Genomic DNA, 5971 nt, shown 5'->3' with positions numbered 1-5971 from the left:
CTTTGCCAAGCCCTTTGGCTACAGTTCAGGAAGGCTGAAAACTCGCGTGTTGACTCCGTGCGGGAGCTGCATGAAAAGGTTTCATGTAAACCCCCACCCACTTCAGAAACAAGAGCCAGATTATTAGTTTGAATTGGCTCAGATTTTTCTTTCTATTTCAAAGAGCTGTGAGCTGTGTTACGTGCACCCAGACACAAAATGGCATGTCCTATCACGTACGTTTCAGCGCGAACTTATTGAGCCTGTGTGTGTCATCTCTCCTGAATGCCTCTTACCACTTTGAATAAAAGTATAGGTGTTATTATGGCAGCTCCTAAAAGCAAGTCTATTGATCTAGTAAAAGAAGTACTTTTAATTAGGCAACAATATGTGGTTGCATCGGGATGCCAAGTAATAAACGTTTATGAATGACCGCCAGGAGAAGGCATTGTAGAAACTTATTTGAGGTATTTGTCTGGTTTGAAAGCTGTTCTTCTAAGAAAATTTTCTTCTCCATTAGGAAGCCAATCTATTTGTGATTTTTAATAGTATGGGGCTTGTAGTAGGTGTTTATTAAATAGTACTGTGAGACTTTCCTCATGGGGGCCTGGTGTGCAACAGCTGCAAGCAGCAGCCTACCTGGCAGTGTATGCAGCCTGTTGCTTGTATGCGTTGCTCTAAGAGACCGTGGAGACAGTTCTTTCTGATACCTGTTCATGTGTTAGACCTTGTGCTGTTCCCAGTCTATGCTCCAGATAGGTATGCGTGCTGTCTTTGGAAAGCCCCAGGGCACTGAGGCCAGGGTTCACATGGTTTCACATCAGCCAAGCCATCATATTCATCTGCACCAAACTACAGAACAAGGAGCACGTGACTGAGGCCCTTTGCAGGGCCAAGTTCAAGTTCCCTGGCCACCAGCAGATTCACATCTTCAAGAAGTAGGGCTTTACCAAGTTTAATGCAGATGAATTTGAAGACATGGTGGCTAAGAAGCAGCTCATCCCAGATGGCTGTGGGGTCAAACACATCCCTCGTTGTGGCCCCCGGGACAAGTGGCAGGCCCTGCATTCATGAGGACTCTGTGTTGCCTAGCATTTGCACCTATCAATAATAAATCCTACTTCCTGTCAAAAAAAAAAAAAGAAAAATAGTGCTTGGGTAGGGCACTGGCCACATATACCTGAGGCTAGTGGGCTTAAACCCAGCCTGAGCCTGCTAAACAACAATGACAGCTGCAACAAAAAATAGCCAGGCGTTGTGGCGGGCGCCTGTAGTCCCAGATACCTGGGAGGCTGAGGCAAGAGAATCGCTTAAGCCCAAGAGCTGGAGGTTCTGTGAGCTGTGACGCCACGGCACTCTACCTAGGGCGATACAGTGAGACTCCGTTTTTTGTTTTTTTTTTTAAATAGTACTGTGAGAGCAGTGGCTGCTGATTTTCCCGATGTGATGATCTAACATTATAAGTTGGATAACATTAGTTCAAGCTGGTTTCATCCTGTGTTTTAGAATTTCCCTCTATATTTGGCTTCCCACTGTAGTTTTTTTTAAGTAAATAAAACAGTATCCAAAGCTATACCCAAGGTTATTAAAGTTCATAAATTTAGATAATAAATATAAATTGTGAGCTAAAGTATAAATTTATGGTGGTCATCAGGTCTTAGCCACAATGCCATCATTTATTAAACTGGACTCTCCAAACAAAATGAAGTGGTTGATTCAGTACAGTAGCAATTAAACCCCATCTTTTCTTTCTTTTTTTTTGCTTTTTTAAATTTTGGCTAATTTTTATTTATTTATTTATTTATTTGTATTGTTGGGGATTCATTGAGGGTACAATAAGCCAGGTTACACTGATTGCAATTGTTAGGTAAAGTCTCTCTTGCAATCATGTCTTGCCCAAACCCCATCTTTTCTGCTTGGATCTCAGGAGGAAAAAAGCATGTCTTCATCTCTATTTGACTTGATGTGACAGCTAATGGTTGATGACCCTTGGTGCTGACAGATGGGAACCAGGGAGGCTGCGTCTGATCCCCGACTTTAGACTGGAGCTTGTGTGCCAGCTGGACGTGCTGGGACTAAGGAGGAAGTACCACTGCCCTGTGCTGGATGACAACAGCTTTGCCATCATCACAGCTGGTGTGACTGTGCAAAGTGCTCAGAGAACGTGCGCTATGTGTCATTACGACGTGTACTACCTAACACATTGTAAGCACTCAATAAATATTAACTATCATAAAAAAAGGATGGGTTTTATTTATCTGTAGTAAAATTTACCTGAGTGAAATAGCAAGGCCTGCCATGGTTTTAGAAAATTCCTACTGAAGCTGGCAAAACTACTATCACTCTGGAGCAGCCATTCTCAACCTGTGGGTCACAACCCCTTTGGGGGTCGAACGACCCTTTCACAGGGGTCACCTAAATACATCCTGCATATCAGATATTTACATTATGATTCATAACAGTAGCAAAAATTACAGTTATGAAGTAGCAACTAAAGTAATTATGTGGTTGGGGGTCACCACGACATGAGGAACTGTATTAAAGGGTCACGCATTAGGAAGGTTGAGAACCACTGCTCTGGAGTCCTTGTACACAGTCTTCACATTTTCAGTAGATATGTCCCTGTAGGACAAGTAGGACTTTGGCTGTGTGAAGACTTTTAAATGACAGGTCAGTGTATTCATTTCCCAAAGTACTTTAGTTTGGCAATTCCTCTGTCACTAAAAGAAGATTAACACTTCTATGATAAGAAAGTTAGATCAACAAAAACCTGCGATCCAGGAGATAGGATTAGACAGAAAGTCACTTAAATGGGCCGGACATATGACAAGGCTTACTTCCAACAGAAGGCCTGCTGATGACTCAGTTTATCTGTAAAAGACAAATCAAGCAGAAGCTAATAGTGAAAGAAATGGATTAATAGTGTTAAAGATTAGATAGGAAGGGAAGGCATTGAAGAAAGAGATTGTCATGGTCACTAAGAATGAGAAAGAGAAAGACCCCAGCCTGAATAATCAGACCCGATCATTGCTTGATGTGCTGCCCATGGGAAAAGATTAAAAAGAAAAAGAACGAAGAAGTCAAAGGAAAGACAAGTCTCCATCTTCCTGGCTTTCGATCTTTCCTGGGCCAAATGTGGGAGTTGAACTACATGACTTCTGTGACTTCTCCCAGTGTTGCCGTAGAATTGCAAAATTCCAGCACAGAAGAAAAGAGAAGAAAAGTCCAGGGCTGGAGTTGTTATAAATGCACACACAGAGAGCATCTGTTCTTTTTTTTTTGCAGTTTTTTTTTTTTGGCTGGGGCTGGGTTTGAACCCACCACCTCTGGCATATGGGGCTGGCGCCCTACCCCTTTGAGCCACAGGCACTGCCTGAGAGCATCTATTATGCACAAATGTCACGGCTACATATGATTTACTCAATTATTAAATTTTCATTTCATATCCTTTGTGTGTCAGTGACCCTTAGGCTGTGTTTCCGCCCTGCTTTCCTCCTCCGCAGTCGTGATTTTAATCAATAGGGGTCACAGGCTGCAGGACCTTTCCCACATGGGTTATTTTTTCATTGCCCCTTTGTCTCACTATAGTTGTTAGAGAGTAAATCCCACAAATGAAGCAAGATAATGCGGTTGTCATTAGAGGCAGCCAGGAAGTGGGAAAGGCAGGGAGACCGGCTGTTTGGCAGCCAGGTTGGAGGAAGAGCGCCCTGGGAGGAAGCTGGGTGGTGTTAACTACCAAGAAGGGAAGAAAGCAAGCTCTGTTTGGGGATATAAGGATAAAAAGGAAAATAGGACGTGGACCACTGGTCCGGTTTACAGCAGAGTTTGGGAGCCGAGGCCTGTGTGTAATGTGACAGTATAAAAGAGTTCATTGTAAGCTTTAAAAATATCCCAAGAAGAATTGCCTTTGACAGTTTTGAGGAGCCCATCAAAGACTAATGTTCTCTGGAATTGTTTTGTTTTGCTTTGTTTCTGACACATTCAGAAAGTTTAGTTTTTCTTGTATGTGGATTGACCATTCGACCTTTGGATGCTGGAAATTTTTTGCCTCTAATTTTCTTTTCTTTTTTTTTTTTTTTTGCAGAGACTGTGGGTGAGTGTGGGGTCCCCCTATGTTGCTTAGGCTGGTCTCAAATGCTTGGCCTCAGATCCCTCTTTGACCATAACCGAAACAATTCTCTAGAGAAACACAGTGGATGTAAAGGAATCTCTGAATAGGCCTGGAAAGTAGAACAGATAGTTATTCCACATATAACATCTGGGGGAGGGGTTGTAATTTGTCAATTCCAAATAGCTTCTTTGTATAATCCATATTTCTGTATTTAAAATGTGTTAATAAAAACTTAATCATGATCTAAGCAATTCTTTAATTTTCAAATTATTTAACTCTGAAATTGTACTATCCCTAGCACATTTGGGTGTTTGGGGAAGGAGGAATAAGTCTTTGACAATATTCCCTATTACTTCCACACTTATTGGTCTATGTATTAAGATTTGAGTCTTATTTTTGTTTATTTCTATTTTCCTAGAAATTAATATATTGAAAAAAATTCTAAAGAAGTTTTGGGCCTGGCGTGGTGGCTCACGCCTATAATCCTAACACTCTGGGAAGCCAAGGTGGGTGGATTGTTTGAGCTCAAGAGTATAAGACCAGCCTGAACAAGAGTGAGAACCCATTTCTAAAAATAGCCAGATGTTGTGGTGGGTGCCTGTAGTTTCAGCTACTCGGGAGGCTGAGACAAGAGGATCACTTGACCCAAGAGTTTGAGGTTGCTGTGAACTATGACACCATGGTACTTACTGAGAGTGACAAAATGAGACTCTGTCTCCAGAAAAAAAGAAAAAGTTTTAGCATGGATTTATTTAAAGTATTTTTCTCATAATCATCCCTTAATTTTCTCAACATCTGGAGGTTATTCACCCATTCTACAAAACTCTTAGAAGTGATAAAGGAAAACAGTAGCGTCTCAGGATACAAAGTCAATACAAATCAGTAGCTTTTATATATACCAATAATAGGCAAGCCAAGAAAACAGTCAAGGACTCTATTCCCTTTATAGTTGTGCCAAAGAAGGTGAAATCTTTGGGAATTTACCTAAGGATGTGAAATTTTAATTTTCTAACACTGTGTCTTTGTATATACTATACACTTTCTGTGATTCAAATATAAAACAAACAAGAAACTGTTATTTTTCTATGTCTGACTAACAGGTCTTCTTATCCCATTCACCCGTCAATCATGGTCAGTGTGTGATGGGAGAGGGTGCAGTTTGGAACTGAAGCTGTGACCAGTATTTGCCAAATATCCCATTTCCATCAGTCTGTTCAAGTCTAATCCCGGCTTTCTGAAATGCGTTGCTGTGGTGTGGATAACCATTGCTCCAAAGTTCAGAATCTCAGCAATAATGATCATTACGGCTCAGTAAGCATCTACTGAGTCTTGGAGTCTCGGCTCATCTCAAATCTTTCTACATGTACAATGGGGGAAAAACCCGCATCTCACAGTCTCCCAGCTCCTGGATCTCTAACCACTCCAGGTCCCTGTAAGCCCCCAGAAAGTCAAGTGCATGACACTGTGACTTAATCAGGACTCAGGTTCTATCTCAAACTCCCATGTTGCTATAGCAAAAAAATCTTGGGCGGTGCCTGTGGCTCAGTGAGTAGGGCACCGGCCCCATATACCGAAGGTGGCGGGTTCAAACCCAGCCCCGGCCAAACTGCAACCAAAAAATAGCCGGGCGTTGTGGCGGGCGCCTGTAGTCCCAGCTGCTCGGGAGGCTGAGGCAAGAGAATCGCGTAAGCCCAGGAGTTAGAGGTTGCTGTGATCCGTGTGACGCCACAGCACTCTACCTGAGGGCGGTACAGTGAGACTCTGTCTGTACAAAAAAAAAAAAAAAATCTTACCTAGTTATTTCCAAATAAATTTACCTCATTCAGGATTTAAATGTAGGATTCTGCTTCTTCCTCACAAGAATGACATTGACATTCCAGA

At 42.0% G+C, this 5971-nt stretch overlaps 1 non-coding gene across 1 annotated transcript; it reads left to right on the top strand.

The window, feature by feature from the left end:
* Window positions 1–543: 543 nt before the first annotated feature.
* Window positions 544–678, top strand: LOC128567093 (small nucleolar RNA SNORA70). Its single transcript, XR_008374762.1, has one exon. It is a non-coding gene; the product is annotated as a small nucleolar RNA SNORA70 (small nucleolar RNA).
* Window positions 679–5971: the final 5293 nt, after the last annotated feature.

The sequence above is a fragment of the Nycticebus coucang genome, chromosome 15 (assembly GCF_027406575.1).
Source record: "Nycticebus coucang isolate mNycCou1 chromosome 15, mNycCou1.pri, whole genome shotgun sequence".
In the NCBI taxonomy this organism is placed as follows: Eukaryota; Metazoa; Chordata; class Mammalia; order Primates; family Lorisidae; genus Nycticebus; species Nycticebus coucang.
The sequence above is the reverse complement of the archived record's forward strand: the minus strand, read 5'-3'. Positions and strand labels throughout refer to the sequence as shown.